The 27,834-nt window shown below is 52.9% G+C and overlaps 1 protein-coding gene and 1 pseudogene across 1 annotated transcript in view; both read right to left on the bottom strand.

The window, feature by feature from the left end:
* znf384a (zinc finger protein 384 a) overlaps nucleotides 1-27,834 on the bottom strand; it is a 57,783-nt gene that overhangs the window by 7,870 nt on the left and 22,079 nt on the right. The window lies entirely within an intron of this gene.
* On the bottom strand, nucleotides 1,084-20,301 carry LOC134342298 (uncharacterized; annotated as a pseudogene).

Here is a 27,834-nt window from a genome sequence, read left to right as displayed (position 1 = left end):
GTTTGAGATTGGGGTGTTGAGATTGGGGGGTTGAGATTGGGGGTGTTGAGATGGTGGTTGAGAGGGGGTAGAGAGATGGGGTTTTAGAGAGGTGGTTTTCAGACGGGGGTTAAGAGTGAGGTTAGGAGAGTGCGATTTGCAAGGGCAGTTAAGAGGTTGTGGGTTGAGATTGGGGGTAGAGATGGGATCTTGAGATTGGGGGTTGAGATTGTGGGGGTTGAGATGTGGGCTGAGATTGGGGGTTGAGATTGGTTTGCCGAGATTGGGGGTTGAGGTTGGGGGTTTGAGATTGGGGTTGAGATGAGGGGGTTGAGATTGGGTTTGTTCATTTGGAGGTGTTGAGATTGGGTGTGTTGAGATCGGGGGACTGAGATTGGGGTTTAAGATTGGGGTGTTGAGATTTGGGATGAGAGAGGGGGGTTAAGAGTGGGGTTGAGAGAGTGGGATTGGGAAAGTGCGATTTGCAAGGGTGGTTGAGATTCGGGGTTGAGATTGGGGGTGTTGAGATTGGGGATGTTGAGATTCAGGGTGTTGAGATTGGGGGTGTTGCATTAGGGTTGAGATTGTGGGGCTGAGATTTGGGGGGTTGAGATTGGGGTTGTTGAGATAGCGGGGTTGAGAGCGGGTAGAGAAATTGGGTTTGAGAGACGGGTTTCAGAGAGGGTTGTTCAGAGTGGGGTTGAGAGAGAGGGGTTTGGAGAGTGGGATTTGCGAGTGGGGTTGAGATTGCGGGGATTGAGAGTAGGAAGTTGAGATGAAGAGGTTGAGATTAGGAAATTGAAATTAGGGGTTGAGATTAGGGGATTGAGATTGGGGCTTTGAGATTGGGGGTTGAGATTGGGAGATGAGATTGGTGGGTTGAGATTGAGGGGTTGAGATTGGGGATTTGAGATTGGGGGTTTGAGATTGAGGTTTGAGATTAGGGGGCTGAGATTAGGGTTGTTGAGATTTACCGTTCAGATTGGGGTGTGAGATTGGGGGTGTTGAGATTGGGGGGTTGAGATCGGGGGTTGAGATGGTGGCTTGAGATTGGGGTGTTGAGATCGAGTGGTTGCGATCCTGGGTTGAGTTTGGGGGTTGAGATTAGGGAGTTGAGATTAGGAGACTGAGATTAGAGTTGAAATTAGGGGATTGAGATTGAGTGGTTGAGACTGGGGGTTTGAGATGAGGGTGTTGAGATTGGGGGGCTGAAATTGGGGGTTGAGAATGGGTTGTTGAGATTGCGGGTGTTGAGAGTGGGGGGTTTGAGATGGGGGTTGAGGTTGGGGGGGCTGAAAAGGGGTTGAGAGGGGCAGTTCAGATTGGGTTGTTGAGATTGGGAGTGGTGAGATTGGGGGTTGAGATTGGAGGTTAAGATGGGGGCTTGAGATTGGAGATTGAGACTGGGGGTTTGGGACTGGGTGTTTGAGATGGGGGTGTTGAGATTGAGGGGGCTGAGATTTAGGGTTGAGATTGTAGTGTTGAGATTCGGGGGCTGAGATTGGTGGTGTTGAGAGGGGGTTGAGATTGGGGGGCTGAGATTGGGGTGTTGCGATTGGAGGGTTGAGATTGGGGGTGTTGAGATTGGGGAGTTGAGATTGTAGTTGTTGAGACAGGTTTTTGAAGTTGGGGGTTTGAGACGGGGTGAGATTAAGGGTGTTGAGATTAGGGGGTTGAGATTTGGGTGTTGAGATTGGGGGTTGAGAATGTGGGGTTGAGATTGGGGTTGAGATTGGGGGTGTTCAGATGGGGGTGTTGAGACTGGGGGGTTGAGATTGGGGAGGTTGAGATGGGGGCTGTTGAGATTGGGGGTGTTGAGATGGGGGGCTGAGATTTGAGTGGTTGAGATTGGGGTTGTTGAGATTGGTGCCTTGAGATTGGGTGTTGAGGTGGGAGATTGAGATGAGGAGTTGAGATTCGGGGTTTGAGACTGGGGATGTTGAGTTTGGGGACTGAGATTGAGAGTGTTGAGATTTAGGGTTGAGATTGGGGGTGTTGAAATGGGAGGTTGAGATGGGGAGTTGAGATTGGGGACTGAGATTGAGGGTGTTGAGATTGGGGGTGTTAAGATTTGCTGTTGAGATTTAGGGTTGAGATTGGGGGTGTTGAAATGGGAGGTTGAGATGGGGAGTTGTGATTGGGGGTTTGAGACTGGAGGTGTTGAGTTTGGGGACTGTGATAGGGGTGTTGAGAGGGGGTTCAGATTGGGGTGTTGAGATTGGGGGTGTTGAGATGGGTGTGTTGAGATGGACGGCTTGAGATTTGCGGTTGAGATGGGGGGCTGAGATTGGGGGGGTTTGAGATTGAGAGTGTTGCGATTGGCGGGTTGAGATTGGGGGTGTTGAGATTGGGGGTGTTGAGATTGGGGAGTTGAGATTGTGGTTGTTGAGATGGGGGTTTGAGACGGGGTGAGATTAAGGGGTTGAGATTAGGGGATTGAGATTAGGGGTTGAGATGGGGGTTTGAGATGGGGGTGTTGAGATTGGGTGTGTTGAGATTTGGTGTTGAGATTTAGGATTGAGATTGAGGTGTTGAGATTTGGGTGTTCAGATTTGGGGGGTTGCGATTGTGGAGTTGAGATTAGAGTGTTGAGACAGGAGTTGAGATTGGGGGGCTGAGATTGGGGCTGTTGAGATTTGGTGTTGAGATTTAGGGTTGAGATTGAGGTGTTGAGATTCGGGGGCTTGAGATTGGGGTTGATGAGATTAGCGTGTTGAGACGGGTTGAGATTGGGGGGCTGAGATTGGGGTTGTTGAGATTGGGGGTGTTGAGCTGGGGGTTGAAAGAGGGTGTAGAGAGATGGGGTTTGAATAAGGGGGGTTTCAGAAAGATGGGTTGAGAGAGTGGGGTTAAGAGAGTGCGATTTGCGAGGGCGGTTGCGATTGGGGGGTTCAGATTAGGGAGTTGAAATTAGCAAATTGAGATTAGGGATTGAGATTAGGGGATTGAGACTGGGGGCTTGAGATTGGGGGTTCAGATTGGGGGGTTGAGATTGGGGGTGTTGAGATGGGGGCTGAGATTGGAGTGATTGAGATTGGGGTTGTTGAGATTGGGGTTTTGAGATTGGGTGTTGAGGTGGTAGGTTGAGATGGGGAGTTGAGATTCGGGGTTTGAGACTGGGGGTGTTGAGATTGGGGACTGAGATTGAGAGTGTTGAGATTTAGGGTTGAGATTGGGGGTGTTGAAATGGGAGGCTGAGATGAGGAGTTGAGATTGGGGGTTTGAGACTGGGGGTGTTGAGATTGGGGACTGAGATTGAGGGTGTTGAGATTTAGGGTTGAGATTGGGGGGGTTGAGATGGCGGTTGAGAGGGGGTAGAGAGGGGGTTTGAGAGAGGGGAGTTTCAGAGGGGGGTTTGAGAGTGGGGTTGAGAGAGGGGTTGGGAGAGTGGGATTTGCAAGGGCAGTTGAGACTGTGGGTTGAGATGGGGGCTGAGATTGGGGTGTTGAGATTGGGGGTTGAGATTGGAGTGTTGAGATGGTGGGCTGAGATTGGGGGTTGAGATTGTGGGGGTGAGATGGGGGTTGAGATTGGTTTGCTGAGATTGGGGGTGTTGAGATTGGGGGTTCAGATGGGGGGCTTGAGATTGGGGTGTTGAGATTGGGGGTTGAGTTGGTTGGTTGAGATTGGGGGTTCAGACTGGTTCTGTTGAGATGGGGGTGTTGAGATTGGGGGCTTGAGATTGGGGTTTGAGATTGGGGATTGAGATTGGGGGTATTGAGATGGTGGTTGAGAGATGGGGTAGAGAAATGAGGTTTTAGAGAGGTGGCTTTAAGAGAGGGGGGTTAAGAGTGGGGTTGGGAGAATGCGATTTGCGAGGGCAGTTGAGATTGGGGGTTGAGAATGTGGGGTTGAGATGGGTTCAGACTGGGAGTGTTGAGGTTGGGGGTTTGAGATGGGGGTGAGATTGGGGGTAGAGATGGGGTCTTGAGACTGGGGGCTTGAGATTGGGGGTTCAGATTGGGGGGTTGAGATTGGGGGTGTTGAGATGGGGGCTGAGATTGGAGTGATTGAGATTGGGGTTGTTGAGATTGGGGACTGAGATTGAGAGTGTTGAGATTTAGGGTTGGGATTGGGGGTGTTGAGATGGGAGGCTGAGATGAGGAGTTGAGATTGGGGGTTTGAGACTGGGGGTGTTGAGATTGGGGACTGAGATTGAGGGTGTTGAGATTTAGGGTTGAGATTGGGGGGGTTGAGATGGCGGTTGAGAGGGGGTAGAGAGGGGGTTTGAGAGAGGGGAGTTTCAGAGGGGGGTTTGAGAGTGGGGTTGAGAGAGGGGTTGGGAGAGTGGGATTTGCAAGGGCAGTTGAGACTGGGTTGAGATGGGGGCTGAGATTGGGGTGTTGAGATTGGGGGTTGAGATTGGAGTGTTGAGATGGTGGGCTGAGATTGGGGGTTGAGATTGTGGGGGTGAGATGGGGTTGAGATTGGTTTGCTGAGATTGGGGGTGTTGAGATTGGGGGTTCAGATGGGGGGCTTGAGATTGGGGTGTTGAGATTGGGGGTTGAGTTGGTTGGTTGAGATTGGGGGTTCAGACTGGTTCTGTTGAGATGGGGGTGTTGAGATTGGGGGCTTGAGATTGGGGGTATTGAGATGGTGGTTGAGAGATGGGGTAGAGAAATGAGGTTTTAGAGAGGTGGCTTTAAGAGAGGGGGGTTAAGAGTGGGGTTGGGAGAATGCGATTTGCGAGGGCAGTTGAGATTGGGGGTTGAGAATGTGGGGTTGAGATGGGTTCAGACTGGGAGTGTTGAGGTTGGGGGTTTGAGATGGGGGTGAGATTGGGGGTAGAGATGGGGTCTTGAGATTGGGGGTTGAGATTGTGGGGTTGAGATGGGGGCTGAGATTGGGGAGTTGAGACTGGGGGTTTGAGATGGGGGTTTGACATGGGGTTTGAGATGGGGGTGTTGAGATTAGGTGTTGAGATTTAGGGTTGAGATTGAGGTGTTGAGATTTGGGTGTTCAGATTTGGGGGTTGCGATTGGGGGTGCTGAGATTGTGGGGTTGAGATTAGAGTGTTGAGACAGGAGTTGAGATTGGGGGTCTGAGATTGGGGGTATTGAGATTGGTGCTGTTGAGATTTGGTGTTGAGATTTAGGATTGAGATTGAGGTGTTGAGACGGGTTGAGATTGGGGTTGTTGAGATTGTGGGGGTGAGATTAGCGTGTTGAGACGGGTTGAAATTGGGGGGTTGAGATTGGGGGTGTTGAGCTGGGGTTTGAAAGAGGGTGCAGAGAGATGGGGTTTGAATAAGGGGGGTTTCAGAAAGGTGGGTTGAGAGAGTGGGTTTGGGAGAGTGCGATTGGCGAGGGCGGTTGCAATTGGGGGTTGAGATTAGGGAGTTGAGATTAGGAAATTGAGATTAGTTGAGATTAAGGGATTGAGATTAGGGGTTCAGATTGGGGAGTTAAAATGGGGTTGTTGAGATTGGGGGCTGAGATTGGAGTGGTTGAGATTGGGTGTTGAGATGGGAGGTTGAGATGGGAAGTTGAGATTGGGGGTTTGAGACTGGGGGTGTTGAGATTGGGGACTGAGATTGAGGGTGTTGAGATTTAGGGTTGAGTTTGGGGTGTTTGAGATGGCGGTTGAGATTGGGGGTAGAGAGATGGGGTTTGAGACGGGGGGTTGAAAGTGGGGTTGAGAGAGGGGTTAGGAGAGTGGGATTTGCGAGGGCGTTTGAGATTGCGGAGTTGAGTTTAGGGGTTGTGTTTCGGGTTTGAGGGGGGCTTGAGATTGGGGTGTTCAGATTGGGGGTTTGAGATGGGGGTTGAGACTGGGGGTAGAGATGGGGTCTTGAGATTGGGAGTTGAGATTGTGGGGTTTTGAGATGGGGGGCTGAGATTGGGGATTGAGATTGTGGGGTTGAGATGGGAGGTGAGATTGGGGTAGAGATGGGGTCTTGAGATTGGGGGTTGAGATTGTGGGGTTGAGATATGGGCTGAGATTGGCTGTTGAGATGGGGGTTTGAGATGGGGGTGTTGAGATTGGGGCTGTTGAGATTTGGTGTTGAGATTGAGGTGTTGAGGTTTAGGGTTGAGATTGAAGTGTTGAGATTCGGATTTTGAGATTGGGGTTGTTGAGATTGGGGGTGTTGACTTTGGGGTTGAGATTGGGGGTATTGAGCTGGGGGTTGAAAGAGGGTGCAAAGAGATGGGGTTTGAATAAGGGGGTTTCAGAAAAGTGGGTTGAGAGAGTGGGTTGGGAGAGCGGTTGCGATTGGGGGGTTGAGATTAAGGGTTGAGATTAGGGGATTGAGATTAGGGTCTTGAGATTGGGTGTTGAGATGGGAGTTGAGATTGGGGGTGTTGAGATGGTGGTTGAGAGAGGGGGTAGAGATGGGGTTTGAGAGAGGGGAGTTTCGGAGGGGGGTTGAGTGGGGGTTTGGGAGAGGGGGAATTGCGAGGGCGGTTGAGACTGGGGGTTGAGATGGGGGCTGAGATTGGGGTGTTGAGATGGGCTGAGACTGGGGGTTGAGATTGGTTTGCTGAGATTGGGGGTGTTGAAATCGGGGGTTGAGATTGGGGGTTGAGCTGGGGGGCTTAAGATTGGGGGTTGAGATGGGAGGTTGAGACTGGGGGTGTTGAGATGGTGGTTGAGAGAGGGGGTAGAGAGATGGGGTGTTAGAGGTGGCTTTCAGAGGGGGGATTAAAGGTGGGGTTGGGAGAGTGTGATTTGCAAGGGCAGTTGAAATTGGGGGCTTAGATTGGGGTGTTGAGATTGGGGGTTGAGATTGGTTTGCTGAGATTGGGGGTGTTGAATTCGGGGGCTTGAGATTGGGGTGTTGAGATTGGGGGTTGAGATTGGGGGAATTGAGATTGGGGGTTTGAGATTGGGGGCTTGAGGTTGGGGGTTTGTGATGGGGGCTGAGATTGAGGTGTTGAGATTGGGGGTTGAGATTCTGGGGTTGAGATTGGGGGTTTGAGATGGGGGGTTGAGATTGGGGGTGTTGAGATGGTGGTTGAGAGAGGGGTAGAAAAATGGGGTGTTAGAGAGGTGGTTTTCAGAGAAGGGGGTTAAGAATGGGGTTGGGAGAGTGTGATTTGCGAGGGCAGTTGAGATCGGGGGGTTGAGATTGGGGGCTTGAGGTTGGGGGTTTGAGACGGGGGGTTGAGATTGGGGGTAGAGATGGGGTCTTGAGATTTGGGGTTGAGATTGTGAGGTTGAGATCTGGCCTGAGGTTGGGGGTTGAGATGGGGGGGTGAGATTAGGGTGTTGTGATTTTGGGTTGAGATTGTGGGGTTGAGATGGGGGTTCAGATTGGGGGGATCATACTGGGGGTGTTGAGATTGGGGCAATGAGATTCGGGGTGTTGAGATGGTGGTTGAGAGAGTGGGTAGAGAATTAGGGTTTTAGAGAGGTGTTTTTCAGGGAGGGGACTTAAGAGTGGGGTTGGGAGAGTGCGATTTGCGAGGGCAGTTGAGATTGTGGGGTTGAGATGCTGGCTAAAATCTGGGGATTGAGATTGGGGGTTGAGACTGGGGGTTTGAGATGGGAGTGTTGAGATTTAGGGTTGAGATTGAGGTGTTGAGATTCGGGTGTTGAGACTGGGGATTGAGATTGGGGGTGTTGAGATTGGGGTGTTGAGATTGGGGGTTTGAGATTGGGATTGAGAAAGGGGTTAGAGAGATGGGGATGGGGGGGTTTCAGAGAGGTGGGTAGAGAGGGAGGTTTCAGAGAAGGGGGTTGAGAGTGCGGTTGAGAGAGGGGTTGCTAAAGTGGGATTAGCGAGGGCGGTTGAGATTGGGGTGTTGAGATGGGGGAATGAGATTGGAGTGTTGAGAATGGGGTGTTGAGATTGGGGGGGTTGAGATTGGGGTGTTGAGATGGGGGCAGAGATTGGGGGTTGAGATTGGGTTGTTGAGATTGCGGGTGTTGAGATTGGGGGTTTGAGATTGGGGATGAGACTAGGGATGAGATTGGGGATGAGACTGGGGGATGAGATTGGGGGATGAAATTGGGGTGTTGAGATGAGGAGTTGAGAGAGAGGGATTTGCGATGGTTGAGATTGGGGGATTGAGATGGGGGGTTGACATCGGGGGTTTGAGATTGAGTTGTGATTGGGGGTGTTGAGATTTGGGGGTTGAGATGGGTTGTGGGGGGTTTGAGAGGGGCGGTTGAGATTGGGGTGTTGAGATTGGGGGTTGAGATTGGGGGTTTTAAGATGGAGGTTAAGAGAGGAGTTTTGAGGGAGTGGGGTTTCAGAGAGGGGGGTTACAGAGTGGGGTTGAGAGAGAATTTGGGAGAGTGGGATCTGGAGGGGGGGTGAGAGGCAGGTTGGGGGACCGGGATTTTTATGGGGGGGCTTGAGATTGCGGTGTTGAGATTGGGGTTGAGATTGCGGTGTTGAGATGGGGGTTGAAATTGGGTGCTGAGATTAGGGCATGAGATTGGGGGCTGAGGTTGGGGGTGTTGAGGGGGGTGAGATCGGGTGGTTGCAATTCGGGGTTGAGACTTGGGGTTTGAGATTGGGGTGTTGAGATTGGAGGGGTTGAGATTGGGGGATTTGAGAGAGGGGTTAGAGAGATGGGATTTGAGGGGGGGCTTCAGAGAGGGGGGTTGAGAGTGGGGTTGAGAGAGGGGATGGGAGAGTGTGATTTGCGAGGGCGGTTGAGATTGGGGGCGTTGAGATTGGGGTCTTGAGATTGGAGGTGTTGAGATTGGAGGTGTTGAGATTGGGGGTGTTGAGACCGGGGTTGTTGAGATTGGGGGTGTTGAGATGGGGGTTGAGAGAGGAATTAGAGAGATGGGGGTTTCAGAGAGGGTTGTTGAAAGTGGGGTTGAGAGAGGGGATGGGAGAGTGTGATTTGCGAGGGCGGTTGAGATTGGGGGTCTTGAGATTGGGGTCTTGAGATTGGAGGTGTTGAGATTGGTGGTTGAGATTGGGGGTTTGAGATGGGGGTTGAGATTGGGGTTGTTGAGATGGGGGGATGAGATTGGGGTGTTGAGATAGGGAGATGAGATTGGGGTGTTGAGATTGGGGGTTAATATGGGGGGCTGAGATTGAGGGTTGAGATTGGATTACTGAGATTCAGGGTATTGAGAATGGGGTTTGAGACTGGGGGTTGAGATGGGGGGTTTGATGTTGAGGTTTTGAGATTGGGGTTGAGATTGTGCAGTTGTGACTGGGGGGTTGAGATGGGGGTTTGGGATGGGGTGCTTGAGATGGGGCGTTGAGGTTGGGGGTTGAGTTTGGGGTTGTTAAGACGCGGAATGAGACTGGGGTGTTGAGACTGGGGTTAAGGTTGGGGGGTTGATATGGGGGAGCTGAGTTTGGGGGTTAAGATTGGGGGTTGAGATTGCGTTGCTGAGATTGGGGGTGTTGAGATTGGGGTTTGAGATTGGGGGTTGAGATGGGGGGCTTGAGACTGAGGTGTTGAGATTGGGGGTTGAGATTGGGGGGTTGAGATTGGGGGTTTGAGAGGGGGAGTTGAGATTGGGGTGTTGAAATTGGGAGTGTTGAGACTGGGGTGTTGAGATTGGGGGCTGAGATTGGGGGCTGAGATTGGGGGTTGAGAGAGGGATTAGAGAGATGGGACTTTCAGAGAGAGGGGTTGAGAGTGGGGTTGAGAGAGAGGGGCTGGGAGAGTGGGATTTGCGAGGGCAGTTGAGATTGGGGGGTTGAGACTTGGGAGTTGAGATCGGGGATGTTGAGATGGGGTTGATATTTGGGGGTTGAGATTGGGGGTGTTGAGATGGGGGTTGAGATTTTGGGGGTTGAGATCGGGGATGTTGAGATGGGGGTTGATATTTGGGGGTTGAGATTGGGGGTGTTGAGATGGGGGTTGAGATTTGGGGGTGTTGAGATGGGGGTTGAGAGATGGGGTCTAAGAGAGAAGGTTTTCAGAGAGGGTTGTTGAGAGTGGGGTTGAGAGAGGGGATAGGAGAGTGGGATTTGCGAGGGCGGTTGAGATTGGGAGTGTTGAGATTGGTGGTGTTGAGATTGGGGTTTTGAGATTGGGGGTGTTGAGATTGGGGAGTTGAGATTGGAGGTTTATATGGGAGGCTGAGATTGAGGTTTTGAGATTGGGGGCTGAGATTGTGGGGTTGAGATGGGGGGTTGCGATGGGGGGTTGCGATGGGGGGCTTGAGATGGGGAGTTTCAGATGGGGAGCTTCAGATAGGGTTGAGGTTGGGGTTCGAGTTGGGTGTTGAGATTGGGGTTGTTGAGATGCGGAATGAGATGGAGTTTTGAGATTGGGGTTGAGATTGGGGGGTTGGGGGGCTGAGTTTGGGGTTGAGATTGGGCTGCTGAGATTGAGGGTGTTGAGATTGGGGTGTGAGATTGGGGGTTGAGATATGGGAGTTTGCGAGGGGGGCTGAGATTGGGGGTGTTGAGATGGGGGTTGAGAGAGGGATTAGAGAGATGGAGGTTTCAGAGAGAGGGATTGAGAGCGGGGTTGAGAGAGAGGGGCTGGGAGAGTGGGATTTGCGAGGGCAGTTGAGCGGGGAGGTTGAGATTTGGGAGTTGAGATCAGGGATGTTGAGATGGGGGTTGACATTTAGGGGTTGAGATTGGGGGTGTTGTGATGGGGGGTTGAGAGATGGGGGTGTTGAGATGGGGGGGTTGAGAGATGGGGGGCTGAGGGAGGAGGTTTTCAGAGAGGGTTGTTGAGAGTGGGGTTGGGGGTGGGAGAGTGGGATTTGCGAGGGCGGTTGAGATTGGGACTGTTGAGATTGGTGGTGTTGAGATTGGGGGTTGATATGGGAGGCTGAGATTGAGGTTTTGAGATTGGTGGCTGAGATTGTGGGGTTGAGATGGGGGGTTGCGATGGGGGGTTGCGATGGGGGGCTGCAATGGGGGGCTTGAGATGGGGAGCTTCAGATGGGGGTTGAGGTTGGGGTTCGAGTTGGGTATTGAGATTGGGGTTGTTCAGATGCGGAATGAGATGGAGTGTTGAGATTGGGGGTTGGGGGGCTGAGTTTGGGGTTGAGATTGGGCTGCTGAGATTGAGGGTGTTGAGATTGGGGTGTGAGATTGGGGGTTGAGATTGGTGGTTGAGATTGGGGGGGCTTAGATTGGGAGTTTGCGAGGGGGGCTGAGATTGGGGGTGTTGAGATGGGGGTCTTGAGATTGGAGGTGTTGAGATTGGTGGTTGAGATTGGGGGTTTGAGATGGGGGTTGAGATTGGGGTTGTTGAGATGGGGGGATGAGATTGGGGTGTTGAGATAGGGAGATGAGATTGGGGTGTTGAGATTGGGGGTTAATATGGGGGGCTGAGATTGAGGGTTGAGATTGGATTACTGAGATTCAGGGTATTGAGAATGGGGTTTGAGACTGGGGGTTGAGATGGGGGGTTTGATATTGAGGTTTTGAGATTGGGGTTGAGATTGTGCAGTTGTGACTGGGGGGTTGAGATGGGGGGTTGGGATGGGGTGCTTGAGATGGGGCGTTGAGGTTGGGGGTTGAGTTTGGGGTTGTTAAGACGCGGAATGAGACTGGGGTGTTGAGACTGGGGTTAAGGTTGGGGGGTTGATATGGGGGAGCTGAGTTTGGGGGTTAAGATTGGGGGTTGAGATTGCGTTGCTGAGATTGGGGGTGTTGAGATTGGGGTTTGAGATTGGGGGTTGAGATTGGGGGGTTGAGATTGGGGGTTTGAGAGGGGGAGTTGAGATTGGGGTGTTGAAATTGGGAGTGTTGAGACTGGGGTGTTGAGATTGGGGGTTGAGATGGGGGCTTGAGATTGGGGAGTTGAGATTGGGGCATTGAGATTGGGGGTTGAGATTGGGGGTTGCGATGGGGGCTTGAGATGGGGGTTGTGGGGGGTTTGAGAGGGGGGTTGAGATTGGGGTGTTGAAATTAGGAGTGTTGAGACTGGGGTGTTGAGATTGGGGGTTAGGAGATGGGGTTTGAGGGAGTGGGGTTTCAGAGTGGGGTTGCGAGAGGAGTTGGGAGAGTGGGATTTGGAGGGTGGATGAGAGGCAAGTTGGGGGAGTGGGATTTTTAAGGGGGGCTTCAGATTGAGGAGTTGAGATTGGGGTTGAGATTGGGTGTTGTGATTGGGAGGTTGAGAATGGGGGTGCTGAGATTAGGGCATTGAGATTGGGGGCTGAGATTGGGGGTTGAGAGAGGGATTAGAGAGATGGGAGTTTCAGAGAGAGGGGTTGAGAGTGGGGTTGAGAGAGAGGGGCTGGGAGAGTGGGATTTGCGAGGGCAGTTGAGATTGGGGGGTTGAGACTTGGGAGTTGAGATCGGGGATGTTGAGATGGGGTTGATATTTGGGGGTTGAGATTGGGGGTGTTGAGATGGGGGTTGAGATTTGGGGGTTGAGATCGGGGATGTTGAGATGGGGGTTGATATTTGGGGGTTGAGATTGGGGGTGTTGAGATGGGGGTTGAGATTTGGGGGTGTTGAGATGGGGGTTGAGAGATGGGGTCTAAGAGAGAAGGTTTTCAGAGAGGGTTGTTGAGAGTGGGGTTGAGAGAGGGGATAGGAGAGTGGGATTTGCGAGGGCGGTTGAGATTGGGAGTGTTGAGATTGGTGGTGTTGAGATTGGGGTTTTGAGATTGGGGGTGTTGAGATTGGGGAGTTGAGATTGGAGGTTGATATGGGAGGCTGAGATTGAGGTTTTGAGATTGGGGGCTGAGATTGTGGGGTTGAGATGGGGGGTTGCGATGGGGGGTTGCGATGCGGGGTTGCGATGGGGGGCTGCGATGGGGGGCTTGAGATGGGGAGTTTCAGATGGGGAGCTTCAGATAGGGTTGAGGTTGGGGTTCGAGTTGGGTGTTGAGATTGGGGTTGTTGAGATGCGGAATGAGATGGAGTTTTGAGATTGGGGTTGAGATTGGGGCGTTGGGGGGCTGAGTTTGGGGTTGAGATTGGGCTGCTGAGATTGAGGGTGTTGAGATTGGGGTGTGAGATTGGGGGTTGAGATATGGGAGTTTGCGAGGGGGGCTGAGATTGGGGGTGTTGAGATGGGGGTTGAGAGAGGGATTAGAGAGATGGAGGTTTCAGAGAGAGGGATTGAGAGCGGGGTTGAGAGAGAGGGCTGGGAGAGTGGGATTTGCGAGGGCAGTTGAGCGGGGAGGTTGAGATTTGGGAGTTGAGATCAGGGATGTTGAGATGGGGGTTGACATTTAGGGGTTGAGATTGGGGGTGTTGTGATGGGGGGTTGAGAGATGGGGGTGTTGAGATGGGGGTGGTTGAGAGATGGGGGGCTGAGGGAGGAGGTTTTCAGAGACGGTTGTTGAGAGTGGGGTTGAGGGTGGGAGAGTGGGATTTGCGAGGGCGGTTGAGATTGGGACTGTTGAGATTGGTGGTGTTGAGATTGGGGGTTGATATGGGAGGCTGAGATTGAGGTTTTGAGATTGGTGGCTGAGATTGTGGGGTTGAGATGGGGGGTTGCGATGGGGGGTTGCGATGGGGGGCTGCAATGGGGGGCTTGAGATGGGGAGCTTCAGATGGGGGTTGAGGTTGGGGTTCGAGTTGGGTATTGAGATTGGGGTTGTTCAGATGCGGAATGAGATGGAGTGTTGAGATTGGGGGGTTGGGGGGCTGAGTTTGGGGTTGAGATTGGGCTGCTGAGATTGAGGGTGTTGAGATTGGGGTGTGAGATTGGGGGTTGAGATTGGTGGTTGAGATTGGGGGGGCTTAGATTGGGAGTTTGCGAGGGAGGCTGAGATTGGGGGTGTTGAGATGGGGGTTGAGAGAGGGATTAGAGAGATGGAGATTTCAGAGAGAGGGATTGAGAGCGGGGTTGAGAGAGAGGGGCTGGGAGAGTGGGATTTGTGAGGGCAGTTGAGCGGGGAGGTTGAGATTTGGGAGTTGAGATCAGGGATGTTGAGATGGGGGTTGATATTTAGGGGTTGAGATTGGGGGTGTTGAGATGGGGGGTTGAGAGATGGGGGGCTGAGGGAGGAGGTTTTCAGAGAGGGTTGTTGAGAGTGGGGTTGGGGGGGTGGGAGAGTGGGATTTGTGAGGGCGGTTGAGATTGGGAGTGTTGTGATTGTTGGTGTTGAGATTGGGGTTGTTGCAATTGGGCAGTTGAGATTGGGGGTGTTGAGACTGGGGATGTTGAGATTGGGGAGTTGAGATTGGGGGTTGATATGGGAGGCTGAGATTGAGGTTTTGAGATTGGGGGCTGAGATTATGGGGTTGAGATGGGGGGTTGCGATGGGAGGGTTTCGATGGGGGCTTGAGATGGGGAGCTTGAGATGGGGTTTGAGATTGGGGTTGTTGAGATGCGGAATGAGATGGAGTGTTGAGATTGGGGTTGAGATTGGGGGGTTGATATGGGGGGCTGAGTTTGGGGGCGTTGAGATTGGGGTGTGAGATTAGGGTGTGAGATTGGGGGTTGAGATGGGGGGTTGAGATGGGGGGTTGAGATTGAGGTGTTGAGATTGGGGAGTTGAGATTGGGGAGTTGAGATTGGGGGTGCTGAGATTTAGGATTGAGATTGAGGTGTTGAGATTGGGGTGTTGAGATTGGGGAGTTGAGATTGGGGGTTGAGATTGGGGGTTGAGATTGGGGGTTGAGATTGGGGAGTTGAGAGAGGGGATGGGACAGTGGGATTTGCGAGGGCGGTTGAGATTGGGGATGTTGAGATGGGGGATGTTGAGATGGGGGTTGAGATTGGGGAGTTGAGATTGGGGGTGCTGAGATTTAGGATTGAGATTGAGGTGTTGAGATTGGGGTGTTGAGATTGGGGAGTTGAGATTGGGGGTTGAGATTGGGGGTTGAGATTGGGGAGTTGAGAGAGAGGGGATGGGACAGTGGGATTTGCGAGGGCGGTTGAGATTGAGGGTGTTGAGATTGGGGAGTTGAGATTGGGGAGTTGAGATGGGGGTTGAGATTGGGGAGTTGAGATTGGGGATGTTGAGATGGGGGTTGAGATTGGGGTGTTGAGATTGGGGGTGCTGAGATTTAGGATTGAGATTGAGGTGTTGAGATTGGGGTGTTGAGATTGGTGAGTTGAGATTGGGGGTTGAGATTGGGGGTTGAGATTGGGGAGTTGAGAGAGAGGGGATGGGACAGTGGGATTTGCGAGGGCGGTTGAGATTGAGGGTGTTGAGATTGGGGAGTTGAGATGGGGGTTGAGATTGGGGAGTTGAGATTGGGGATGTTGAGATGGGGGTTGAGATTGGGGTGTTGAGATTGGGGGTGCTGAGATTTAGGATTGAGATTGAGGTGTTGAGATTGGGGTGTTGAGATTGGTGAGTTGAGATTGGGGGTTGAGATTGGGGGTTGAGATTGGGGAGTTGAGAGAGAGGGGATGGGACAGTGGGATTTGCGAGGGCGGTTGAGATTGAGGGTGTTGAGATTGGGGAGTTGAGATTGGGGAGTTGAGATGGGGGTTGAGATTGGGGAGTTGAGATTGGGGATGTTGAGATGGGGGTTGAGATTGGGGTGTTGAGATTGGGGGTGCTGAGATTTAGGATTGAGATTGAGGTGTTGAGATTGGGGTGTTGAGATTGGTGAGTTGAGATTGGGGGTTGAGATTGGGGGTTGAGATTGGGGAGTTGAGAGAGAGGGGATGGGACAGTGGGATTTGCGAGGGCGGTTGAGATTGAGGGTGTTGAGATTGGGGAGTTGAGATTGGGGAGTTGAGATGGGGGGTTGATATGGGAGGCTGAGATTGAGGTTTTGAGATTGGTGGCTGAGATTGTGGGTTAAGATTGGGGGATGAGATTGGGGTTGCGATGGTGGTCTTGAGAAGGGGGGTTGAGGTTAGGGTTTGAGATGAAGGTTGAGATTGGGGTTGTTGAAATGCAGAATGAGTTGGGTGTTGAGATTGGGGGGTTGATATGGAGGGCTAAGATTGGGGTGCTGACAGTTAGGGTTGAGATTGGGATGTTGTGATTGGGAGTGTTGAGATTGGGGGCTTGAGATTGGGGGTTTAGATTGGGGGTTTGTGAGGGGGGCTGAGATTGGGGGTGTTGAGATGGGGGTTGAGAGAGGGATTAGAGAGATGAGGTTTTCAGAGAGGGTTGTTGAGAGTGGGGTTGAAAGAAAGGAACTGGGAGAGTGGGATTTGCGAGGGCAGTTGAGCTTGGGAGTGTTGTGATGGGGGTTGAGATTGGAGAGTTGAGATTGGGGGTGTTGAGATGGGGGGTTGAGATTTGGGAGTTGAGATTGAGGGTGTTGAGATGGGGGTTGAGAGATGGGGGCTGAGAGAGGAGCTTTTCATAGAGGGTTGTTGAGAGTGGGGTTGAAAGAGGGAGCGTTGGGAGAGTGGGATTTGCGAGGGCGGTTGAGATTGGGAGTGTTGTGATTGGTGGTGTTGAGATTGGGGGTGTTGCAATTGGGCAGTTGAGATTAGGGGAGTTGAGATTGGGGAGTTGATATGGGAGGCTGAGATGGGGGGTTGCGATGGGGGTTGCGATGGGGGGTTCCGAAGGGGGGGTTGCGATGGGGGCTTGAGATGGGGTTTGGGTTTGGGGTTTGAGTTGGGGGTTGAGATTGGGGTTGTTGAGATGCGGAATGAGATTGAGATTGGGGGTTGAGATTGGGGGGTTGATATGGGGGGCTGAGTTTGGGGGTGTTGAGATTGGGGTGTGAAATTGCGGTGTGAGATGGGGGTGTGAGATGGGGGGTTGAGATGGGGGTTGTTGAAATGCAGAATGAGTTAGGGTGTTGAGATTGGGGGCCTGAGATTGGAGGTGTTGAGATGGGGGTTGAGAGAGGGATTAGAGAAATGGGGGTTTCAGAGAGGGTGGTTGAGAGTGGGGTTGAGAGAGAGGGGCTGGGAGAGTGGGATTTGCCATGGCAGTTGTGATCGGGAGTGTTGAGATGGGCGGCTGAGATTTGGGGGTTGAGATTGGGGGTGTTGAGATAGGGGTTGAGAGATGGGGTCTGAGAGAGGAGGTTTTCAGAGAGGGTTGTAGAGAGTGGGGTTGAGAGAGAGGTGATAGGAGAGTAGGATTTGCGAGGGCGGTTGAGATTGGGAGTGTTGAGATTGGTGGTGTTGAGATTGGGGGGGTTGAGATTTGGGATTTGAGATCGGGGATGTTGAGATGGGGGTTGATATTTGGGGGTTTGCGAGGGGGGCTGTGATTGGGGGTGTTGAGATGGGGTGTTGAGAGATGGGGGCCGAGGGAGGAGGTTTTCAGAGAGGGTTGTTGAGAGTGGGGTTGGGGGGGTGGGAGAGTGGGATTTGCGAGGGCGGTTGAGATTGGGTGTTGAGATTGGGGGTGTTGCAATTGGGCAGTTGAGACTGGGGGTGTTGAGATTGGGGGTTGAGATTGGTGGTTGAGATTGGGGGGGTTTAGATTGAAAGTTTGCGAGGGGGGCTGAGATTGGGGGTGTTGAGATGGGGGTTGAGACAGGGATTAGAGAGATGGAGGTTTCAGAGAGAGGGATTGAGAGCGGGGTTGAGAGAGAGGGGCTGGGAGAGTGGGATTTGCGAGGGCAGTTGAGCGGGGAGATTGAGATTTGGGAGTTGAGATCAGGGATGTTGAGATGGGGGTTGACATTTAGGGGTTGAGATGGGGGTGTTGAGATGGGGTGTTGAGAGATGGGGGGCTGAGGGAGGAGGTTTTCAGAGAGGGTTGTTGAGAGTGGGGTTGGGGGTGTGGGAGAGTGGGATTTGCGAGGGCGGTTGAGATTGGGAGTGTTGTGATTGTTGGTGTTGAGATTGGGGGTGTTGCAATTGGGCAGTTGAGATTGGGGTCTTGAGATTGGGGGTGTTGAGATTGGGGAGTTGAGATTGGGGGTTGATATGAGAGGCTGAGATTGAGGTTTTGAGATTGGGGGCTGAGATTATAGGGTTGAGATGGGGGTTGCGATGGGAGGGTTACGATGGGGGCTTGAGATTGGGAGCTTGAGATGGGGTTTGAGATTGGGGTTGTTGAGATGCGGAATGAGATGGAGTGTTGAGATTGGGGTTGAGATTGGGGGGTTGATATGGGGGGCTGAGTTTGAGGGTTAAGATTGGGGGATGAGATTGGGGTTGCGATGGGGGTCGAGATGGGGGGTTGAGGTTGGGGTTTGAGATGAAGGTTGAGATTGGGGTTGTTGAAATGCAGAATGAGTTGGGTGTTGAGATTGGGGTTGAGATTGGGGGGTTGATATGGAGGGCTAAGATTGGGGTGCTGAGAGTTAGGGTTGAGATTGGGATGTTGTGATTGGGAGTGTTGAGATTGGGGGCTTGAGATTGGGGGGTTTAGATTGGGGGTTTGCGAGGGGGGCTGAGATTGGGGGTGTTGAGATGGGGGTTGAGAGAGGGATTAGAGAGATGGGGTTTTCAGAGAGGGTTGTTGAGAGTGGGGTTGAGAGAGAGGAACTGGGAGAGTGGGATTTGCGAGGGCAGTTGAGATTGGGAGTGTTGTGATGGGGGTTGAGATTGGAGAGTTGAGATTGGGGGTGTTGAGATGGAGGGTTGAGATTTGGGAGTTGAGATTGGGGGGGTTTAGATTGGGGGTTTGCGAGGGGGGCTGAGATTGGGGGTGTTGAGATTGGGGGTTCAGATGGGGGGCTTGAGATTGAGGTGTGGATATTGGGGGTTGAGATGGGGGGGTGAGATGGGGTGTTGAGATGGGGGGGTTGTGATGGGGGTCTTGAGATGGGGGTTGAGGTTGGGGTTTGAGATGAAGGTTGAGATTGGGGTTGTTGAAATGCAGAATGAGTTGGGGTGTTGAGATTGGGGGGTTGATATGGAGGGCTAAGATTGGGGTGCTGAAAGTTAGGGTTGAGATTGGGGTGTTGTGATTGGGAGTACTGAGATTTGGGGGTTGAGATTGGGGGTTTGCGAGGGGGGCTGAGATTGGGGGTGTTGAGATGGGGGTTGAGAGATAGGGTTGAGAGAGGGGGGTTTCAGAGAGGGTGGTTTAGAGTGGGGTTGAGAGTGAGGGGCTGGGAGAGTGGGTTTTGCGAGTTGAGATTGGGAGTGTTGAGATGGGGGTTGAGATTGGAGAGTTGAGATGGGGGGGTTGAGATGGGGGGTTGAGAGAGGAGGTTTTCAGAGAGGGTTGTTGAGAGTGGGGTTGAGAGAGAGGGGATAGGAGAGTGGGATTTGCCAGGGCGCTTGAGATTGGGGGTGTTGAGATTGGGGGTGTTGAGACTGGGGGTGTTGAGATTGGGGAGTTGAGATTGGGGATTGATATGGGAGACTGAGATTGAGGTTTTGAGATTGGGGCTGAGATTGTGGGGTTGAGATGGGGGGTTGCAATGGGGGGGTTGAGATGGGGGGCTTGAGAAGGGGAGCTGGAGATGGGTGTTGAGGTTGGGGCTCGAGTTGGGGGTTGAGATTGGGGTTGTTGAGATGCTGAATGAGATTGAGATTGGGGTTGAGATTGGGGGGTTGATATGGGGGGCTGAGTTCGGGGGTTGAGATTGGGGAGCTGAGATTGGGAGTGTTGAGATTGGGGTGTGAGATTGGGGTGTGAGATTGGGTTGCTGAGATTGGGAGTGTTGAGATTGGGGTGTGAGATTGGGGGTTGAGATTGGGGAGTTGAGATTGGCGGGGTTTAGATTGGGAGTTTGTGAGGGCTGTGAGATTGGGGGTGTTGAGATGGGGGTTGAGAGAGGGATTAGAGAGATGGGTGTTTCAGACAGGGTGGTTGAGAGTGGGGTTGAGAGAGAGGGGCTGGGAGAGTGGGATTTGCAAGGGCAGTTGAGATTGGGGGGGTTGAGATTTGGGATTTGAGATCGGGGATGTTGAGATGGGGGTTGATGTTTGGGGGTTGAGATTGGAGGTTGAGATTGGGGGTGTTGAGATGGGGGGTTGAGAGATGGGGGGTTGAGAGATGGGGGCTGAGGGAGGTTTTCAGAGAGGGTTGTTGAGAGTGGGGTTGGGGGGGTGGGAGAGTGGGATTTGCCAGGGCGGTTGAGATTGGGAGTGTTGAGATTGGGGTCTTGAGATTGGGGGTGTTGGGATTGGGGAGTTGAGATTGGGGGTTGAGGTTTTGAGATGGGGGTTGAGATGGGGGGGTTGAGATTGGAGAGTTGAGATTGAGGGTGTTGAGATGGGGGTTGAGATTTGGGGGTTGAGATTGGGGGTGTTGAGATGGGGGGTTGAGAGATGGGGGGCTGAGAGAGGAGGTTTTCAGAGAGGGTTGTTGAGAGTGGGGTTGAGAGAGAGAGGATGGGAGAGTGGGATTTGAGAGGGCGGTTGAGATTGGGAGTGTTGAGATTGGGGGTGTTGCAATTGGGCAGTTGAGATTGGGGTCTTGAGATTGGGGGTGTTGAGATTGGGGGTTGAGACTGGGGGTGTTGAGATTGGGGAGTTGAGATTGGGGGTTGATATGGGTGGCTGAGATTGAGGTTTTGAGATTGGGGGCTGAGATTGTGGGGTTGAGCTGGGGGGTTGCGATGGGGGGTTGCGATGGGGGTTGCGATGGGGGTTGCGATGGGGGGGTTGCGATGGTGGGGTTGCCATGGGGGGTTGCCATGGGGGCTTGAGATGGGGTACTTGAGATGGGGTGCTTGAGATGGGGAGCTTGAGATGGGGAGCTTGAGATGGGGTGCTTGAGATGGGGAGCTTGAGATGGGGAACTTGAGATGGGGAGCTTGAGATGGGGTTTGGGTTTGGGGTTTGAGTTGGGGGTTGAGATTGGGGTTGTTGAGATGCGGAATGAGATTGAGATTGGGGGGTTGATATGGGGGGCTGAGTTTGGGTGTTGAGATTGGCTTGCTGAGATTGGGGGTGTTGAGATTGGGGTGTGAGATTGGGGGTTGAGATGGGGAGTTGAGATGGGGGCTTGAGATTGAGGTGTTGAGATTGGGGAGCTGAGAATGGGGAGTTGAGATTGGGGGTGTTGAGATGGGGGGTTGAGAGATGGGGGGCTGAGAGAGTTGTAGAGAGTGGGGTCGAGAGAGAGGGGATGGGAGAGTGGGATTTGCGAGGGCGGTTTAGATTGGGGGTGTTGAGATTGGGGGTTGATATGGGGGGCTGAGATTGACGGTTGAGATTGGGTTGCTAAGATTGCGGGTGTTGAGATTGGGGGTTGAGATGGGGGCTTGAGATTGAGATGTTGACATTGGGAGTTGAGATTGGGGTTTGAGATTGGGGGTTGAGATGGAGGTTGAGATGTGGGGTTGCGATGGGGAGCTTGTGATGGGGTTTGAGATGGATGTTGAGATTGGGGTTGTTGAAATGCAGAATGAGTTGGGGTGTTGAGATTGGGGGGTTGATATGTAGGGCTAAGATTGGGGTGCTGAGAGTTAGGGTTGAGATTGGGATGTTGTGATTGGGAGTGTTGATATTGGGGGGTTGAGATTGGGAGTATTGAGATTGGGGGTTTGCGAGGGGGGCTGAGATTGGGGGTGTTGAGATGAGGGTTGAGAGAGGGATTAGAGAGATGGGGGTTTCAGATAGGGTGGTTGAGAGTGGGTTTGAGAGAGAGGGGCTGGGAGAGTGGGATTTTCGAGGGCAGTTGAGATTGGGAGTGTTGAGATGGGGTTTGAGATTTGTGGGTTGAGATTGGGAGTTGAGATTGGGGGTGTTGAGATGGGGGGGTTGAGAGATGGGGGGCTGAGAGAGGAGGTTTTCAGAGAGGGTTGTTGAGAGTGGGGTTGAGAGAGAGGGGGTGGGAGAGTGGAATTTGCGAGGGCGGTTGAGATTGGGAGTGTTGAGATTGGGGGTGTTGCAATTGGGCAGTTGAAATTGGGGTCTTGAGATTGGGGGTGTTGAGATTGGGGAGTTGAGATTGGGGGTTAATATGGGAGGCTGAGATTGAGGTTTTGAGATTGGGGTTGTTGAAATGCAGAATGAGTTGGGGTGTTGAGATTGGGGTTGAGATTGGGGGGTTGATATGGAGGACTAAGATTGGGGTGCTGAGAGTTAGGGTTGAGATTGAGATGTTGTGATTGGGAGTGTTGAGATTGGGGGGTTTAGATTGGGGGTTCGCAAGGGGGGCTGAGATTGGGGGTGTTGAGATGGGGGTTGAGAGAGGAATTAGAGAGATGGGGGTTTCAGAGAGGGTGGTTGAGAGTGGGGTTGAGAGAGAGGGGCTGGGAGAGTGGGATTTGCGAGGGCAGTTGAGATTGGGAGTGTTGAGATGGGGGGTTGAGATTTGGGGGTTGAGATTAGGGGTGTTGAGATGGGGGTTTGAGAGATGGGGGCTGAGAGAGGGAGGTTTCAGAGATGGTTGATGAGAGTGGGGTTGAGAGAGAGGGGGTGGGAGAGTGGGATTTGCGAGGGCGGTTGAGATGGGGTGTTGCGTTTGGGGTCTTGAGATTGGGGGTGTTGAGATTGGGGGTTGAGATGGGGGGCTTGAGTTTTAGATGTTGATATTGGGGGTTGAGATATGGGGTTGAGATTGGGGGTTGAGATATGGGGTTGAGATTGGGGGTTGAGATGGGGGGTTGTGATGGGGGTCTTGAGATGGGGGGTTGAGATGGGGGTTTGAGATGAAGGTTGAGATTGCGGTTGTTGAAATGCAGTTATGAGTTGGGGTGTTGAGATTGGGGTTTAGATTGGGGGGTTGATATGGAGGGCTAAGATTGGGGTGCTAAGATTTAGGGTTGAGATTGGGGTGTTGAGATTGGGGGGTTGAGATTGGGGGCTGTGGTTGGAGCATTCAAAGGGGGTTGAGATTGCATTGTTGAGATTGGGGGTTGAGTTTCGGGAGTGAGAGAGAGGGTTGAGTTTGGGGGGTGAGAGTGAGATAGCGGTTTGAGATTGGGGTGTTGAGATTGGGTGGTTGCGATTGGGGGTTGAGACTGGGGATTTGAGATGGGGGTGTTGAGATTTAGGGTTGAGTTTGAGGTGTTGAGATTGGGGAGGTTGAAATTGGGGTTGTTGAGGTTGGAGTCTTGAGATTGGGGGGTTGAGATTGGGGGGTTGAGATTGGGGGTCTTGAGTTTGGGGGGTGAGATGGGGGCTTGAGATTTGGGTGTTGAGATCGGGTGGTTGCGATTGGGGTGTTGAGATTGGGGGGGTTGAGAGTGCGGTTGAGATTGGTGGACTGAGATTGGGGGTGTTGAGATTGGGGGGGTTGAGATTGGAGTCTTGAGGTTGGGGGGGTTGAGATTGGGGGTTTTGAGAGGAGGGGTTGAGGGGGGTGAGATTGGGCTGTTGAGATTGGGGGTGTTGAGATTGGGGGTGTTGAGATTGGGGTGTTGAGATCAGGTGGTTGCGATTGGGGGTTGAGACTGGGGGTTTGAGATGTGGGTGCTGAGATTTAGGGTGAGATTGAGGTGTTGAGATTGGGGGGGCTGAGATTGGGTGTGTTGGGATTGGGGGGTTGAGACGGGTTGTTGAGATTGGGGGTCTTGAGATTGGGGTTGTTGAGATTGGGGGTGTTGAGATTGGGGTGTTGAAATAGGGGTTGAGAGAGGGGTTAAAGAGATGGGGTTTGAGAGAGGGGAGTTTCAGAGAGGGGGTTGAGAGTGGGGTTGGGAGAGTGGGATTTAGGGCAGTTGAGATTGGGTGGTTGAGATGGGGGTTGAGGTTGGGGGGTTGAGATTGGGTTGTTGAGATTGGGGGGTTGAGTTTGGGGTGCTGAGATTTAGGGTTGAGGTTGAAGTGTTGGGACTGGGATGTTGAGATTGGGTGTTGAGATTGGGGGGTTGAGACGGGGGGTTGAGCTTGGGGGATTGAGATTGGAGGGGTTGAGAGGTGGGTTGAGATTGGGGGTGTTGAGATTGGGGGGTTGAGATTGGGGGTTTGGGAGGGGGGCTGAGATTGGGGGATTGAGATTGGTGAGGTTGAGAGGTGGGTTGAGATTGGGGGGTTAAGATTGGGGGTTGAAATTGGTGGTTTGGGAGGGGGGTTGAGATTGGCGGTTTGGGAGGGGGGGCTGATTGGGGGTTTGAGATTGGGGGTTGAGATTGGAGTTTTGAGATGGCGGGTGTTGAGATTGGGGGTTGAGAGTGGGGGTAGAGAGATGGGGTTTGAGAGAGGGGGCTTGAGAGTGGGGTTGAGAAACGAGTTGGGAAAGTGAGATTTGTCAGGGCAGTTGAGATTGGGGGATTGAGATTGGGGGGTTGAGAGAGGGGTTGGTAGAGGAGTTTGGGGAGAGGGGTGAGAGAGGGGGTTTAAGAGAGAAGGGGTTTGAGAGAGGCTGGTTTGAGAGGGGTTGCAAGAGGGGGGTTGTGCGAGGGGGTTGAGAGATGGGGTTTGAGAGAGCGGGGGTGAGATTGGGGGGTTTGAAGGGGTTTTGAGATGGGGTTTGAGATTGGAGTGTTGAGATTGGGGGTTGAGATTGTGGGGTTGAGATAGGGGTGTTGAGATTGTGGGGTTGAGATTGGTGGGTTGAGATTGGTGGGTTGAGATTGGGGGTTGAGATTGGGGGGTTGAGATTGTGGGGTTGAGATTGGGAGTTGAGATTGGAGTGTTGAGATTGGGGAATTGAGATTGGGGGTTGAGATTGTGGGGTTGAGATAGGAGTGTTGAGATTGGGGGGTGTTGAGATTGTGGTGTTGAGATTGAGGGGTTGAGATTAAGGTGTTGAGATTGTGGGGTTGAGATTGGGAGTTGAGATTGGAGTGTTGAGATTGGGGGATTGAGATTGGGGGTTGAGATTGTGGGGTTGAGATTGGTGTTTGAGATTGTGGGGTTGAGGTTGAGGTGTTGAGATTGGGAGGTTGAGACTGGCGGGTTGAAATTGGGGGTGTTGTGATGGGGGTTGAGTAAGGGGGTGGAGAGATGGGGTTTGAGAGAGCGGGGTTGAGATTGGGGGGATTGAAGGGGTTTTGAGATGGGATTTGAGATTGGAGTGTTGAGATTGGGGGACTGAGATTGGGGGTTGAGATTGGGGGACTGAGATTGGGGGGTTGAGATTGGGGGTTTGAGATTGAGGGGTTGAGATTGGAGGGTTGAGATTGGGGGTTGAGATTGGGGGGTTGTGATGGAGGTTGAGAAAGAGGGTGGAGAGATGGGGTTTGACAGAGCAGAGTTGAGATTGGGGGGTTGAAGGGGTTTTGAGATTGGGGTTTGAGATTGGAGTGTTGAGATTGGGGGAATGAGATTGGGGGTTGAGATTGGGGGGTTGAGACGGGGGGTTGAGATTGGGGGATTGAGATTGGGGGGGTTGAGAGGTGGGTTGAGATTGGGGGTGTTGAGATTGGGGGGTTGAGATTGGGGGTTTGGGAGGGGGGCTGAGATTGGGGGATTGAGATTGGTGAGGTTGAGAGGTGGGTTGAGATTGGGGGGTTGAGATTGGGGGTTGAAATTGGTGGTTTAGGAGGGGGGTTGAGATTGGCGGTTTGGGAGGGGGGGCTGATTGGGGGTTTGAGATTGGGGGTTGAGATTGGAGTTTTGAGATGGCGGGTGTTGAGATTGGGGGTTGAGAGTGGGGGTAGAGAGATGGGGTTTGAGAGAGGGGGCTTGAGAGTGGGGTTGAGAAACGAGTTGGGAAAGTGAGATTTGTCAGGGCAGTTGAGATTGGGGGATTGAGATTGGGGGGTTGAGAGAGGGGTTGGTAGAGGAGTTTGGGGGAGAGGGGTGAGAGAGGGGGTTTAAGAGAGAAGGGGTTTGAGAGAGGCTGGTTTGAGAGGGGTTGCAAGAGGGGGGTTGTGCGAGGGGGTTGAGAGATGGGGTTTGAGAGAGCGGGGTTGAGATTGGGGGGTTTGAAGGGGTTTTGAGATGGGGTTTGAGATTGGAGTGTTGAGATTGGGGGTTGAGATTGTGGGGTTGAGATAGGGGTGTTGAGATTGTGGGGTTGAGATTGGTGGGTTGAGATTGGTGGGTTGAGATTGGGGGTTGAGATTGGGGGGTTGAGATTGGGGGGTTGAGATTGGGAGTTGAGATTGGAGTGTTGAGATTGGGGAATTGAGATTGGGGGTTGAGATTGTGGGGTTGAGATAGGAGTGTTGAGATTGGGGGGTGTTGAGATTGTGGGGTTGAGATTGAGGGGTTGAGATTAAGGTGTTGAGATTGTGGGGTTGAGATTGGGAGTTGAGATTGGAGTGTTGAGATTGGGGGATTGAGATTGGGGGTTGAGATTGTGGGGTTGAGATTGGTGTTTGAGATTGTGGGGTTGAGGTTGAGGTGTTGAGATTGGGAGGTTGAGACTGGCGGGTTGAAATTGGGGGTGTTGTGATGGGGGTTGAGTAAGGGGGTGGAGAGATGGGGTTTGAGAGAGCGGGGTTGAGATTGGGGGGATTGAAGGGGTTTTGAGATGGGATTTGAGATTGGAGTGTTGAGATTGGGGGACTGAGATTGGGGGTTGAGATTGGGGGGCTGAGATTGGGGGGTTGAGATTGGGGGTTTGAGATTGAGGGGTTGAGATTGGAGGGTTGAGATTGGGGGTTGAGATTGGGGGGTTGTGATGGAGGTTGAGAAAGAGGGTGGAGAGATGGGGTTTGACAGAGCAGAGTTGAGATTGGGGGTTGAAGGGGTTTTGAGATTGGGGTTTGAGATTGGAGTGTTGAGATTGGGGGAATGAGATTGGGGGTTGAGATTGGGGGGTTGAGACGGGGGGTTGAGATTGGGGGATTGAGATTGGGGGGGTTGAGAGGTGGGTTGAGATTGGGGGTGTTGAGATTGGGGGGTTGAGATTGGGGGTTTGGGAGGGGGCTGAGATTGGGGGAATGAGATTGGTGGGGTTGAGAGGTGGGTTGAGATTGGGGGCTGAGATTGGGGGTTTGGGAGGGGGGCTGAGATTGGGGGATTGAGATTGGTGGGGTTGAGAAGTGGGTTGAGATTGGGGGTGCTGAGATTGGGGGCTGAGATTGGGGGTTTGGGAGGGGGGCTGAGATTGGGGGGTTGAGATTGTGGGGTTGAGATTGGGAGTTGAGATTGGAGTGTTGAGATTGGGGGTGCTGAGATTGGGGGGTTGAGATTGGGGGTTGAAATTGGCGGTTTGGGAGGGGGATTGAGATTGGCGGTTTGGGAGGGGGGGCTGAGATTGGGGGTTGAGATTGGAGTGTTGAGATGGCGGGTGTTGAGATTGGGGGGTTGAGAGTGGGGGGTAGAGAGATGGGGTTTGAGAGAGGGGGCTTCAGAGTGGGGTTGAGAAACGAGTTGCGAAAGTGAGATTTGTCAGGGCAGTTGAGATTGGGGGATTGAGATTGGGGGGTTGAGAGAGGGGTTGGTAGAGGAGTTTGGGGGAGAGGGGTGAGAGAGGGGGTTTAAGAGAGAAGGGGTTTGAGAGAGGCTGGTTTGAGAGGGGTTGCAAGAGGGGGGTTGAGAGATGGGGTTTGAGAGAGCGGGGTTGAGATTGGGGGGTTGAAGGGGTTTTGAGATGGGGTTTGAGATTGGGGGTTGAGATTGTGGGGTTGAGATAGGGGTGTTGAGATTGGGGGTGCTGAGATTGGTGGGTTGAGATTGGTGGGTTGAGATTGGGGGTTGAGATTGGGGGGTTGAGATTGGGGGGTTGAGATTGTGGGGTTGAGATTGGAGTGTTGAGATTGGAGTGCTGAGATTGGAGTGCTGAGATTGGGGGGTTGAGATTGGGGGTTGAGATTGGGGGGGTTGAGATTGGGGGTTGAGATTGGGGGGGTTGAAGTGGTTTTGAGATGGGGTTTGAGATTGGAGTGTTGAGATTGGGGGTTGAGATTGTGGGGTTGAGATAGGGGTGTTGAGATTGGGGGTGCTGAGATTGGTGGGTTGAGATTGGTGGGTTGAGATTGGGGGTTGAGATTGGGGGGTTGAGATTGTGGGGTTGAGATTGGGAGTTGAGATTGGAGTGTTGAGATTGGAGTGCTGAGATTGGGGGGTTGAGATTGGGGGGTTGAGAGGTGGGTTGAGATTGGGGGTGTTGAGATTGGGGGGTTGAGATTGGGGGTTTGGGAGGGGGCTGAGATTGGGGGAATGAGATTGGTGGGGTTGAGAGGTGGGTTGAGATTGGGGGCTGAGATTGGGGGTTTGGGAGGGGGGCTGAGATTGGGGGATTGAGATTGGTGGGGTTGAGAAGTGGGTTGAGATTGGGGGTGCTGAGATTGGGGGCTGAGATTGGGGGTTTGGGAGGGGGGCTGAGATTGGGGGGTTGAGATTGTGGGGTTGAGATTGGGAGTTGAGATTGGAGTGTTGAGATTGG

The sequence above is a fragment of the Mobula hypostoma genome, unplaced genomic scaffold, assembly GCF_963921235.1.
Source record: "Mobula hypostoma unplaced genomic scaffold, sMobHyp1.1 scaffold_119, whole genome shotgun sequence".
NCBI lineage: Eukaryota > Metazoa > Chordata > Chondrichthyes > Myliobatiformes > Myliobatidae > Mobula > Mobula hypostoma.
Note: the sequence above shows the minus strand (reverse complement) of the source record. Positions and strands in the feature narration are given on the sequence as shown.